The sequence below is a fragment of the Lepeophtheirus salmonis genome, chromosome 1 (assembly GCF_016086655.4).
Source record: "Lepeophtheirus salmonis chromosome 1, UVic_Lsal_1.4, whole genome shotgun sequence".
In the NCBI taxonomy this organism is placed as follows: Eukaryota; Metazoa; Arthropoda; class Copepoda; order Siphonostomatoida; family Caligidae; genus Lepeophtheirus; species Lepeophtheirus salmonis.
Window position 1 is genome coordinate 23,239,030 of NC_052131.2, and position 16,078 is coordinate 23,255,107.

Sequence of the window (16,078 nt, forward strand, 5' to 3'; positions counted from 1 at the left end):
GCATATTATTATTAAGGAAAATAAAGAATATTGTTTCCATAATTGCAAATGATATGCAGAAAAAATATATCTTGCAGGAACGCAACCATCGGCATATCCATCATTTTGTGTGTTGCGTCCTTGCAACGATCGGTATCATAATGCTATGAGTATGTAGTTATATTTTTCTTTTTGTTTTGTAAATATATATAGATGAACAAATTTAATAAATATTACTAAACAAAAGAATAATATAAATTTTTAAATTTTTTTTTGTGATAATCTTGATAACATTTTCTTTAATAGTAAGAAATCAAGTGGCTCAATACCGAACATTACGTACATGGAACACATAAAATTTTAGTATTCGAAATTACTATAGGGAAGACATAGTAGTACCAATATTTTTAATAAATTAATTTTTCAAAAGATAAGATGTAACTACAATGTATCAAATACCATTGTGTATTTTTTTAAATATTATGTTATAAAATTACCTATTTGATTGCCATATTTTTTGATACACATCGTCATCCCATGCTCTCCAGACAATAAACGATAATAATTTAAAAAGATTAATTAAAATGCATTAAAAATTAAGATGATTTCATGTTGCTCAGTACTAAAAGAACACTCATTCGTTTTACAAGAACAAAGATTTGAAGTTAGCTATTTTTTATGTTGCACAACTGCAACAAGCGGCTTAAATGGGTTAACAACATGGAACAGGAATCAAGATAATATACAAATTGTAAATTACTAGATGGACGGAAGTATTATGGTTTGATTGCTCTAGTCCCTTGGATTGAGATGAGGTGTTGCGGGTTACTTTTACCTCAAAAAGCATGAATATAAAATTTTTTGCTCAATTTTTTGGTTATGTGATCTAATGTATAAATTTGTATATATGTACTATAGATTACCCTTCATAGTTTTAAATTTTAATATAGGCATATTTTGTAGGTTGTATTCATAACGATAACTTCAATAAATGATGGATGGTGTAAAAAAGAAAGAAGATAATTCCAAAGATTGACTAACCAATACAATTTTATAATTCGGTTATTCATAACTTATTTTTTACTTCAACACTCTATGGCTGGATATCAATGATTACGTTTAGAATATTTTTAATACCAAATTGTAATATTAAGTTATTTATGTTCAATTTTAATATACTTAATTGATAATTAAATGTCTAATTTGGTCATACTAGTGTATTTGAAACTAAAAAATAGATAAAAATGGCTAATACTTAACTGTTCATCTTTCAAAATTAGAGTAACATCAATAGGTGTCATAATTAACATAGTATTGCAGAATGAATAATCATAAAATATATTTATTATTTGTTTTGGCAGAATATCTGTTTGGTAAAGTGGCTATAGGCAAAGTCCCCTTGGAATTTAAAAGTAGGTAAAGGAGATCGAGGACAGTTACAATTGGCACGTCTTTTCTAACATCAAAATTCTACAGCTACAAAATGTCTATTATATTGCATAACATAATGCCAAAAATGTTAGATATTGAGCAGAAAATGAACACTTTTAATGTTCTCCGTTTGTTTTTGTTTTTTTACGTTTAAATTTTGTTCATTTAACCTTCCATTTCTTTGGTACTTTGTTATTGTTCTTAAGAGACATATTTTACCCCAGGACCAAAGATAAACCAAATGACAATACAACGATCTCATCATCAATCTTTGTCCAAATTTATTTAGCTGAAATAATACTTTTTTTGTGTGCTAGACCAGCTGAAATAATTATGAATTAGTCTATAACTAAGTCCGTGCCTTCCATGAATTCAAAAGGTTTATTCTTCCAGAAAACTTCCATCGATCATATGGAAATATAGTGTTATTTGTAATATATCAGATTGGACATCTACGAAGGAAAATAATGTCGTTTGTAATAGCTCAAAACGGACATCTAGATAGGGAAATAGTTTTTCATAGCCTACTAAATTTTGATTAAAACAAAATTTAAAAAACTGAACACCTGAATTGACTTTTTTTTTAGAAATGAATGAAAAAAGTGTTTATGGGTCTAAGGCTGGATGCCTATAATGAACAACTTGTGTTTCCACTAAAAACATTCTGCAATATTGACTCAGTTCGAAGAAGAAATCTAACAATTATAAGATATTAGATTACACGTATGTTTTGAGGATTCAGTTAATTATAATTATTTTCTATAAATAAATTATTTATTCAGTTTATTTTTTAATGCTAATCAGGTCACTATGCATTGGTTTCTTACATTGGGTTACATTTCATATTTCCAAAAATAAATCATTATAAAAATTATCCTTATATTCATGAAATGATTAAGACGTGTTTAAATATTTGTTTATCCTATGCAACCAAAAACAAATGATCTTCTTAGATAAATATGACATAGATATTATACATTAAAGAGTAATTAATTATTTTATATCATATTGGATTAAGATTAACTTTGATCACACTATAGATATTTAATATACTTTAATTAGATTATTCATTTTTGACGGTGTTGTCCTTACTAATAAGGCAATAAATCTGATACTTTTTTTTGGACGAGTGACTTTTTTATCGTTGGCAACATGACCAATGTTTATCTATTTTTCATAGGTGGTATCATTAGTCTTTCATTTTTGAGGAGAAGTCCTCCAACTATAAAATTTAACCACTATTGTGCGGGCTCACGAATGACAGAGAGTCATATCGAGGATTTGTTGGGGAGTTTTAAGTATAATTTCTTGCTAGATTGAGAGTAGAATTGTGGATTGAAAATGGATTAATTCTTTGCAATGCCCAATAGAGGTTATCGTCCAAACCGAAAATTGACACAGAAAAGGTTTAGACATCGCGAAAGTTGTGTTTTTACAATAGAAATGAACGTAGATAAATAGAAGGGGACTGGAACCCCCACATTTTGTGCTTTTTTAGTATTTTTTTGTATTCTTCCTTTTTTAACATTTTATTATTTTATTAAATTATGGAAATACAACTTTATTTATCAGAGGGTGCATGCGTAAGTCTTTATTGCTTTTTGCCCTTAGAAAATCCCTTCACAATTTTTTAATAAAATAAATTTTAATATGATAATACACTTATTTATTTAAAAAATAGTTTTTTTAATGGACACACAACCAAAAAAGTTTTAGTTGATATTGAAATCTTTCAGTTCAAAATAAGAAGGAGGGGTCTCCCCAAATTAAATTTATCAATGGTCATTTTTATTGTTGCGAACCAATTACGAAACACCTCTTGCTCTTCCTCCTCCAAACAACGAAGTGTAACATCATGATGGTTAGGTTGACTATCGACATGGAAGACAGAATAAATGTTGTCCGATATAATTATAGCGTTATTTCCGTTCATCCCATCACTTAAATTTGAACATAAATCCGAAAATGGATCAAATTTGCGAATAAAACTTTTTCTGTTAATATTTATTAAGTAAATAAATAAAACGTGAATTTCTCAATAACTTGATTTTTTACTCAAGCGTCATTTCCAGTGTTAAATCCCCACATATACGAGTTGTAAAAAATAAATTTATAGATGGAGGAATCTCACATTACCACTATTGATTATACGTTCAAGCTTTTGCATTAATGAAATAGCCGTATTTGCAATTTGACTCATATGTGCTTTTCCTTTGCTGCAAGATTCAACCGGGGATTATTCGAAAGTCAATTTGGCATCAAATTTATCCTTCCTCAAATAGGTTGTTGTCAAAAAACTGGCCCCCTCAATGTGTAGTTCTTTATAGGTCTTTGTATTTATAACTGACTAAAAGTATGTAGATATAAAAGGATCTTACAATAATAATAATACCAGTACTCAAGCAGGATATAATACATTTATATAAAGTACTGATGACTACACACCTCACAAATTCGATCGTTTAACTAACCCTCATAGGATCATATCCACATTTTTATCTCCAAAAAGTGAACTTTAGCAAAGTGGGTTTTTGCGGGTTGAATTTACCTCTAAAAATAGTATCAAAAGCTGTTGTGTAATTTAGTTAAAAACCAAATTTAATTTATTCACTTCATACAAGTTTAGAAAAAAGCTCAATTCTTAAATAAAAAAGGCCAAAATCAGCAATTTTTCGCAAAAATGTCAAATTGTGCAACTTTTTGAGCGATTGTTTACCAATCCTAAGTTTACTCATAACTGTTCAATGAATACTCAGCGTTATTTTCTGTCTTTTCATAAAAATACACACTTGTGGTTACACTCTCTCACTAAAGGATCTCTCCACAAGAATGGAAAAATTAAGCTTTAAAAAAAAAAAAAAAATAGTGTTCAGATTGTTAATAACAACAAAAATTTGCACGCTACAGTTGCTTAGTATTTACAAACAAAGATATATATATTTTATAAATATATCAAATCAATAAATTTTTTGAATTCTTAAGAAACTCACAACAAGATTAATTTAATTCAATTCCCTTTTCATTTCATAACTACATTATCAAACGTAGAAAAATTATCGAAATTGCAGTTAGCCTAATAATTAACAAGGGAATGTCATAAAAAATACAGTAACAGTGAGAGACGATATAACAGCTGACATAAATTACTTTAAACTATAGTACCCCTTGTTCGCTGGTACGTTTGAATTTCCAAATTAAAGGAAAAATAATTGATAATGTCAAGGTTATGAAAATAAACTTTTTTTAAACTTCGCTCGCCGGGATTTCGACCATTGTTACATACCAAACTATAAAACGATAAAAAAATAGGCCTTATTTAGTCAAAAAAAAAAAGTATGAAAAAATCATTTATAAAGTGGATTTAAGAATGAAATAAATATCTAAACTCTTGTATAATAACAAAGATTTTTGTCAGATAAAGTTTTGTAGTTTCTGTTTTTTATCTACTCGCAGAATGACTAAAAAAGGATGATACGCTCTATGATATCTATTTGAACATGAAAATAAATTTAATAATAATTTATTGACTAACTTTTCCCTTTGTTTAAAAATGTATAGCATTGTAACAGAGACTTTCAAATAATCTTTTTATATAATAATCAAAAATGATTTACTATAATATATATGTGCGTTAATTATCAAAATAGGTAGACATTATAGTAGCGAAGATTCGTAAATAAATCATATCTACTTCTTTAATACGAAATAAGTAGGATTTAGTATGATCTTACTTGTTGCAATAATATTAGAAAGTAATAAGGTAAACTTTCCTTCAAAAGTAGAACAAAATCACAGCGTTACCTCACAAGCACAAAACTATAAAGTGTATTTGTCGTCAACTGACGATTTATATGCTTCTTTTCTACTAATCAGTCTTCTGAACGTTGATTTGTTGAATTGCAATCAGTTTTTGTTAAGTGTGAACAATTTTGATCAATTTAAGGGGTAACACTAATTTTGTACAAATGAATTCAAGACAGAAAAATAAATTTATGTTTGAGCGCAGAATTCAGTTTTTCTTACAGTCATCTGAATTCTTAAATATTTGGAGTTACAGTAATTCGGGGCAATTATCATTCAGAGGGATTTTTCACACTTAAAACAATAGCCAGATTAAATGTAGGATTAATAAAATTTATGTATAAGTGTTTTTATGATAAAAAATGTTCTTATTGATTCTGTATCTCGTTCTGAACTCGATATATTTCCAATTTTAAACTGGAAAATAATGAAAAATGACACTCTTCTTTAGATCCTTGTAACTTATTCATAATACATAATGATGAGGAATGCCAAATCTTATATTATAGGAAAATATTCAATGTATAATTTAAAAAATACATATATTTTAAAATATGAATGTACAAGAATTTTTGTTCAATTTCTTAATTTTATTCCAAGTGACGTCAGCATTGCTGATGTTGGGCATTTTGGAGGCCTAAACAACAAAGTTTTATAGCAATAAAATTCCCTTTTTCATTAGTATCAAAGGAAAATAGTAAAATAAAAGGACTTAAACCTTACTATCTATAAAAATTAATATCCTCAATGGCCTAACTAAAATGTATTGAAAATTTGTTATTACATCAAAATAAAATCTTATTTTTAATTGTAGACAATAAATAAAGTATTATAATGGAAAGTATATGATACTATTCTCCAATTATCCTAATTTCAAATATTAGTTTTTTATCAATTACGTGAAGTACTATTCAATGTAGGGGTAAAGTTTTTATTAATTCTAAATACAATTCAATGTTGTTTTTTAAAGATGTATTCGAAGTTGTCTATTTTATGTATGCAAAAATATCACTTTTAAACATGATGTCTTATTCAATAATGATGTCTGTGAAAATGTTCTATAGAATAAGGATAACATGTGCAACTATGACTTCAAATTTCACTATGAATGGAGTGTAGAAAAGATGGCGACAATTAAATTAGTATAAAGTTATATTATATAGAAGGTAATTATAAAATAAATTATTTAAATATTTATTATATTCGAGATAGTGACAAATTAAGATCTTATTCAACTGGTTCATGTTTTTCATTTGATCATTTCTTGTTTGATACATAAAATCAAATTATTCATAATATAATATTGATTTCTCCGTTACATTGATTGTTTTTTATTACAAAAATATATCCAATATCAAGACAGTTATATACATCCTCATCTGTAGAAAATATATTGAAAAATACTCCTAAATGACTTCAATTAAAGCGTTTTAAGTTACAAGTTTTCTAATAGTATTCTTGCGTATGAATAAACGAAGATATACATTGTCGATAGATTTTTTTTTCTTACGAACAAGCGTATCTTAACAACATTTGTCTGTACTAACAGTAAGATATATTCCATTATTATCCCATTATAATTTAATCTTTTATAAAAACTGAACTATGAAATATTTATTAGTTTTTACAAATTTTAGGCACCAAAAATGTACTCCTTAATTGTGATGAGATTAAGTGTTCTATATAAAAAACATATTGTGTTTCATTAATAGCAACGCGTATACTTTAATTATAAAAATAAGAAAATAAAATGAACGACTTCAAAATAAATAAATTAATCAAATTCATTCTACCTTGAATAAAAATTGAAAAATTTACAAATAATTTCTAAAATATATACATTTTACTACAGCCAATAATTGCATTTATTTTGAAGGATGTTTTATGGCCATGCTTAAAAGTTTTGGCCATAAAATTTACTAACAGATTTGAAGTAATCATACGCAATTTGGAGATCAGAAAATCCCTGTTCACTAACGAAGGATTAATATAAAAGAGAAAATCAAAAGCCACATTCATTATTGTTATTATTAGAGATATGTACTCCTTTTTTGTGAGTGCTGAGCTTTAGCTACAAACGCTCTTTGTTAACTATGAGTCATCCACAGACAAACCAACAGATATAAAAAACTTTACTATATTAATATTATTATAAATATTTACATTTCACAATAGACATGTTTGTTAGCCAGTGCAAGGCCCTGAATAGGGTTGTGAGCAGAGATTCAACGTCGATATAAAAAAAGAAACGGAAAACTAAAGTGGTCACCCTGACAATTAGAAGAATGTTAAATGGGAGAGTAGCTTAGCTATCATGACATTCATTAAATTAGCTGTGATCAACTATGATATGAAAGAAATAAACACAAATCCCACTCCATATGTAGGAATGATATAAGCAGGAATTAAAGCGACGTCGATCTTCAATTATGCTGCAAATTATACGAGGACTTACAATTAGAAATTTACAATATCCTCAAATTTACTCTTCGTCTTTTACGCCCTAGTTATTATTCTATACTTATCATATAAAAAAAGGTAATAATTTAAAGGTTTAAAAGGTATGTATGTTTTCATTTTCTCTATTTTGATGTAGAGTAGAGAACAACACGTCAACCTTTTATGTTAAAATTTTTAAGAGGATCACTTATCCAGTTATAAATATTTTTGGTTAAATTATATTTTGTTTCAATTATGCAAATATACCCTTGGAACTTTGTAAAAATAGATAACGTCATAATTTGGCTACTACAAGCTTAGTAATATGTCAAAAACGGAATTTTATGTCAACTAGGCGTACTAACTTTCCTTTTCCAAACTTTTCAATTAATGTTTTTTTTTTCATCACAAGGTGCCAAAGAAGAAATGTGACATGATTTCCTAATACGTTGATTAATGGGATTACAAACCTTACAAATAATATAGCAAAATTAGAAAGAGTTTTTTAATTTGTCTTTTTACAAACTATTTACTTTAACTTTCAAACTATCTTTCTTTGTTATTAATGAACCAATTTTTTTTCAAATAAAGAATAAAAGAGTGAGTAATTATAATATCAATTAACCTCTTTTGTAGATCCGAATATTTCTAGACAGGCTTTTAAATGTTAAGATATCTTATTTTGAAAAAATACATCATTTTTTTAAAGGTCGATGTCAAAATAAATCCTTATAAATGATTAAGACAAGTATCGATGAAAACAAGAATTTATGCTAAAGAATTAAAATATATATATATATAGTTAATAAAGTAATTACAAATCTCAAAGTGTCTCAGGATATTTATCAAGGAATATTGGGATGATCTAGCAGTGGATTTCCTACACTAAAAAAGTGGTATTTTGTCCTATATTGACATATAATAATATATTGGACATTATCAATAAATTTTACGGAGATGACAAACCTTCTGGACCTGACAATAAAAACGGAATAATATATACCGCATCTACTGAGTATATTGTACCCTATTTACTTAGGTTTGGATTTGGATTTATGTTCCCCTCAACTCTAATTCTGGGTAGGATTTCCCTCATCCTCCAAAAAGGTAATGGGACATCCCTTCGACATTGGGGGCCTTTGACAATATTTAATGAATCATACGGAATCTTAGCAGGTGTATTAGCTAAACAAATCGAGCCTCTAATTAACAAAAAGTTGGGTTCAGAATTAAAAGATTTAAAAAAAAAACCCGACATATAGCCGATAAATCACGAAATATTCGTGCAACTATTATTCCGTTTTTTTGGAGCAATCATTGCCATTGACTTCAGCAAACCTTTTGACTCATTAAGTCATAATTTTAGCCTACGTGCTGTAAAGAAATACCTTCCAAGAAGTTTTTTAATCCAATCCGTGCTCTCCTATTCAATGGAACTTCAACTACAGTGATTGATGGATTACAGAGTATAGTCTTAGGAAAAAACGTTCAACAAGGATGTTCCGTATTTCTGTTACTGTTTGTGGCTGCAATGGACAAATTAAGCTGTACACTTATGCGAAAATATAGAGGTATTGTATTTCCATAGGAGGTAAAAAAACCACAACATGTGGTTGATCTTTATGCAGATGACCTTACACTGATGGTTGAGGGAAATTCTGACATACATTATTATGATCGAGATTTTACTCTCCTATTTTGATAAATTTTCTTTATACTCGGAGATGAAAATCAATACAGAAAAAACTTCCATATGTTCCATATATTCACATAATGATTGGAGGATGTAAAGTACTTAAAAGCGTAAATATTTTGGGAATATAATGGGAGAGAAATCTATCTTCATTATCTAGCATTGTAAAGCTAAACTCTCAAGCCCACAAGTAATGTCAGGCCTGGAGAGGATCTAACTTGCCAAAGAGAGTATACCTATACAACTCCAAATTAATTGTTCATATGATTTATGTGGCCACAGCTCTACCATCAGTAGGCGAGATGCTCTTAATGGAAGAGGAAGGTTGGTTGAATCGATTATTTGATAAAATATTCATCCCTGCCCTGAAGATACCTCAGTCTCAACTAGGAGGAGGACTAGTACTACTCTCAAATATTTTACCAAAAATTTATATAAAGATTTTAAGGACATCACATCGAAACCTCAGTTGGAATCGAGGAGATTCATCAATCATTCATCCGTCTACAAAAAGTTGATGTTTGGTACAGAATATTCCAACGATGAAGTGGTATTGTACAGGGAGCGGGGATCAAATTTTCGCCTACTTTAAACCTTGATAGATTGAAGACGACATTATCAAATAAAAAACCGGTTACCAAATAGGAAAGCTATTCTCGTCTGCTGACGATACGTAGTTCAGTTAGCATCATGCCGTCATCATATAAAGAGATAAAGAGCTATAAGTGGAACGAGGAGCTTTCGAGATCCACCGTAGTCATGGCATTGGTTAATAATGGAGGTGAAATCTCCAATTCAACGATTGCTTCAATCTTAGGAGTGAATTTACGGACTGTTCAGCGTATCCGTAAGAAGCTAGAGGACACCTGGGATGTTGATGTCACCATAAAGAGGCCACCCAAGAAGGAGGGCGCAGACAGGAAGGTCAGGGACACCGACAAGGTGAAGACGATGGGTGAGGATGACCCTACCAGGTCCATGAAGGCCACGGTGAGGTATCTGGGCTGCCATGAGAAAACAATAAGGGACTGTGTATATGAGAATTTAAGGAGCAGGACCTACAAGATGCAGGTGGGCCAGATCTTGCCCCAGAAGGCAAAGGACAACAGGCTGATGAAGTCAACAAAATTTCTCAACAAGCTCAAGCACCCAAAGCAGCCCGTGATGCTGTGATTTTTCTCTGATGAAAAGAATTTCTGTCAAGATCAGAAGGTCAACAAGCAGAACAACAGGTGGATAGCCACCTGCACCAGCCATGTGAGGAAGGTAATGAAGACCAAGTTCCCTGCAATGGTCATGGTGTTCGGGTGGTCAGCAGTGAAGGTCATGTTATGCCTCCCCACATGTTTGAAACGGATCTAAAGGTCAATACAGAGGTCTACCTGGATGTTATGGAGAATGTGGTTCTGCCCTGGATCCAAAGGGTGGATGGAGACAGGCCCTGGGTGTGGCAACAGGACTCAGCACCCTGCCATGTGTCCAAAATCTCCATGCAGTGGTTAACCGAGAACTGTTATGACGTCGTAACCAAGGATTTGTAGCCTCCTAACTCTCCCGACCTTAATCCTTTGGATTATTTTGTCTGGGGCTATGTCGAGAGACATACCAACAGACATCCCCATAGCACCAAGGCCAGCCTGATGGACTCCATCAAGGAGGTATTGGGCAACAGAAATTGAATATGTTTTCCTTACACCAAAGTTAAAGTGTTATTGCTCATTGCCAATTGTTGAGTCTTATTGTCAACAGTAGTACCCTTGGGGTAGTTGGTATCCAACCATATCTTCACAGCCTCTTTCCAAAACCTACTTGTACTCTTTGGTCAATAGAGTAATTACTATCTCTAGGATCTCCTTTATAGAGTGATGGGCATGGAAAAGATCTGGATTCCATTGGCTTTTTGCATCCATTGTCATTTTTTGTTGATATATTGCAACTAATAATACAGCGTATGAAAGCTGATAATTTTCCAACTTTTTTTAAAGAAACCAACATTGTTTGCAAGTAATAATGGCTGTATGAAGCTATAATTGGCACGGTACGATTTGCTTGGACCAACTCTACACAATTGTAAAGTGAATTTTGAGGGGATAGCTTATTTTATGTTTGAGAAAAAGGGCAGTCGTAACATTCCCCGGTCTCCCTTACAACCAAACCCCCCTAAATTAAACATTATACATATTTCCTCCCTATCCTTCTTGATTCCTAAATAACAACTCATTATTTATTTACCTAGCAACTGGGGATATGGTCCTAATTGATCCCTTACTGTACTCAACTTATAATTGTAAACAGTAATTTGTAATTTATTGATGACATGTTGATTATAATTTAATCATTCTAGGATACATATCCAATCGACGTTAATCATATATCTGATATGGTACTCAAATGCATTAAAAACTTTTGCTCTCTTTGCAATCCTCAGTTTGACATTTTAATATTTAATTTGTAAATAAGAGTTTAAATGAGACGAACTTTGTCTGTGTTTATTAAGGCGTTTGTTTTTCAACTTTTTTCGAATTTTGATTACACGTGTTGTAAGAAAATAACTCATTCTAAATTTAATTGTACTACGATAACGTCTTTAAATCCTACATCTCTTTCAAATGTTGGATAAAGGTGAATTTTCTTTATTTAGACATTTGTTGTTTTTTAATATAATAATTTTGATATAAATTTTTCTAATCTATAAAAATATGTTTGAATATATTTTCTAAAGTAATCCTTTGTTATTAATTTCCAACTATTAAATGGAGCTACTATTTCTTTTTTTTATATTGTATATTTTTAATCTACTAGCGGGATCATTTAGCATTGTTCGGAGATATTAGGCACTGACTATCAGAAAGACAAACTTTACTGAAATAATAATATATATATACATATTATTAAAGTAAAGTTTTTTTTATCAATACCGAATGACTCCATTCTATTTTTAAATATTTTATTAATGCTATGAATAACCCCGGAATTAAGTGAAACTTGTCTATATACACCATTTGAAGTTCTTCCATGCCTTTTGTTATTATAATTGGAAATATGTTCCTCCTTTAGCTATAATGAAGATACATTAACCTTTTTAATTCTTATTCAGTATATGTTCTCCCTTTTTCCGTTCGTACAATTATTCAGTTTTTGAATTTTTATTTGATTTTTAAATATACAACCTTTAAAAAAACTTTGAGTCCGAGGAATGTGGTCTGATCAAAATGAAACATAACTCTGGGTACGTAACTTACGCATTCTAAACAACTTTTATTTTATATCTAAGGCCTGTATATGTCTCCGTTTTTGAAAATAACACACTGGTTATACGTTTTTATTAGGGACATACATACAACTATTATATTTTATTTAAGTAGGTATCTATAATATGTTCTATACCAAATTATATTAGATATTAAGGCCATACTCAAAATTGAGGCCTCGACGAACAAACATTGTTTTTCAATATATATTGTCATATATTAGCAATTGGTAGACCCTTTTAATTACTAGCTAGCATGTTACAAATGCATAACATGAAGCACAATTAACGCCTTTTTGAGGAGTTTCCATATATGTGTAAACTTAAATGTATCCTTATATATATCAAACAGCTGTTAAATACAGATAATACCCGTTCAAAATATTTCACCCTTCACTTTTTGTATCACTTCTATCTTGGGGCCCCAATGTTTTGCAAATGTTCAGTATGAACCCTTTTTTGTGCTACTATACATTCCAATCATATGTAGAGACACGTTTTATTCAGTTTTATGGTAGGACATTTTTGTCAAATGAACTGGACATGTACGCTTTGTACAGAGATACGTATAAATCAGGTTAACCACAATAACAGGTTTGACTATATTTAAATTTTATATGCACTCTCTTTTTACCCCAATATACCTCTGAATAAGAAATAGACCATTTATTACTTATTCAACCTTTCGGAGAGGTGAAAGGGCTATATAATTACTTTTGCAGTTTTCAAGTGGAGATCCGTCATTAATAAAAATACAAATAGATTTTCTTTAGTACACACTGTTTTTTAACGCTTAATAAAAGATTAGGAATTAGAATTAGGAAATGATTATATTTATTTTAAAAGTTTGTATTGCTAAAAGGCAGATACAACACCTTATTGACATCCATTGTTTGTCTAACAGGGAGGCAAGAGCAAATTCAAAGGTGGGAGGAGGTAGTTTCATAAATATGACGTGATATATTAATAAAAATAATAACGTTCCACTAGAATTTTACTATTTTTTTATTTTTTTCCCTTTCAAAAAGGGCAGGGGACAATTGCCTTTTCCTTATCTCAATGTGCTCTTATTATAACATAGAAGTAAGAACCCTTGATCATCGATAGTATAGGTCAAAAATACTTGGAATTATAAATGTAAGTCCTTTTTCGTATCAGAGTAGAATTAAAAATCAATATTGTAGTAATTTTTGCCTATACTTGATACAGAGTGGGATTTGTGTGTACATAATTATTTTCTCTCATAACTGTTCGGGCTATGCATATATGAGTTTTGAAATTGCTTTTTTGATAAGGAAAGAGTGTAAAATGGGGAACATGGATTAGGGGGGTGACGAAAAATATCACAAACTTGCACACATACATTGTACATGGTCCCTTGTAAGGGGCGTCCTCAGGGGGTGGGCTGTAGCCCCCTCCCCCAAATAAAGGAATTTTTCATTTTTACCTGTAAATTTAATATATATAAAAAAATTCAAAAATTTGAAATTAAATTTATCAAATAAATTAATTTTTTGTGAATACCTATGAATTGTTTTTATTTTTCTTCAAAAAATAATTATTTTACAAAATATTTTATACTTGAAATTGTGTTTTTAAAATTTTGTTCCAAAAAAATTAATATTTCAATTTTTCAATTTTTTTTTCCGAAAACCTAGCCCTCCTCCAAAAAAATATATCCCTGCGGACCTGTAGCTCATCTAATGAAATGTCATTGCAACAAAAATTGCTCTTCTTTAAAACATACTTCAAAATTTCATGGTTTTACTGTAAGTTTCGGTTTCTTTTTTTAACAAGGCATATTGGTTACAACTCTATATACATCTACTAATGGAGAGCAATTATTCCACTTTACTTTCTTCAAAAAATTCAATTTCCTCATTTAACAGACTCTGTCTCATTTATTGCAATTTTAACTTGTACTAGTCACTAAGTGTCCAAGTTACAACTTTTACAAATCTCCACTTGAACACAACATATGTATATATAATTATATTCAATGCAAAATTGATTGTCTTTCAATTGGAGTATAGTGCATGTCATCATTAAAGACAAGTTCTATTTTAATAGAAATACTTTCAATTGAAATAATAAATCACAAGTTGAATCTAAATTATTGATAGTCTTATATATTTTTTTTATAATAGATACAGGGAATTGAATTGAATCTATCAATAATTCTATACTAAATAAGGTTGACCATAAACCCAATATATTTTTTTCATATGTTACAAACATCTAAATATCGAGATATATGGGTTTGCAAATACCCAAGCAATAAATGATTCGAACATAATTTATTGTAAAAATACAAATAAATAAATGTAGGTCTACTTTATGAGGTGAAAACATTACATCAGCTGCTAGTGTGCATGGTGATATGTTAAAAGAAATAACTTTTTATAGAATTACTTAAAATAAAGCAACTGATAAATTTATTCTGCTCAAAGCTCGTTGTTTATCACCATTGTCCAGATTACAAAGTTCGATTCTGGACTGCTTCACAAAATACCTCATTCTTAAAAAAATTATGAAAGGATACATTTTTTCATTAATTATGCTTAAAATAAGATTTTTTACAGCTAATTTTTTAAACTAAGTCGTGTTTCCACAAAGATATTTTAAATTCAAATAAAAGAAATGTGTTTTAATCATATAAACTTTTCTGTACATTAAAATAGCTTCTTTTTTTTTGCGGAAATACGACAAAATAAATTGTCCTATCAGGTCATTGTTCCTATTTTAAGTTTACAATGTGTCTAAGCAAATCGTACTGTACCAATCAGAGCTCTATTTAGATATTATTACTTGCAATTGCTGTTATATTAATTATTAGCCATAAATTGTTTTTTAATATATTAACTTTCCTTGGTTGTATTATTAGTTGCGATGCGTCAACAACAATCAAGGGCAAATACAACAGATTCCAGATATTCTCCGATACCATCACACTATAAAAGAGGGCGTGGACATTGTGAATGGCTCTGTTGATCTTGTCAATAAGGTCAGGAGACTGGTTAATCGTACGAAACCCTCTCCATGAAGACAGGAGGGGAAGGACATGGCCATGAGGGCAGCTGTGGGAGGGCATTTTGAAAAACAATTGTTGATATTATAAGGTATGATTATAATAAAAAAATATACTTGATACTATGGACATTTGGTTTTTGATAAAATCATTCTTTGAGCAAAATAAAAGCAATATTTCACTTTAAGAAAATAAAGTGGAGATTAGTGGGTTTGTGAGATATGAGAAGTCTAATATGCTCATATATTATAAAATTAGATAATTAATTTTCAAATTAAAATTGTATTGAGAGGTGTAATGCTAACTAAGTATTGTAAATCTTGTCAACTGAATAAAAAAGAACTTAAAATATTCGTTCTCATTTATAGTTATTGTTAGAATTTATTTATAAAAAAATCAATGGTATAACTAAACCATTGGTTTTAGTAATTTTACAAAACCCTTAGTTAATAAAACT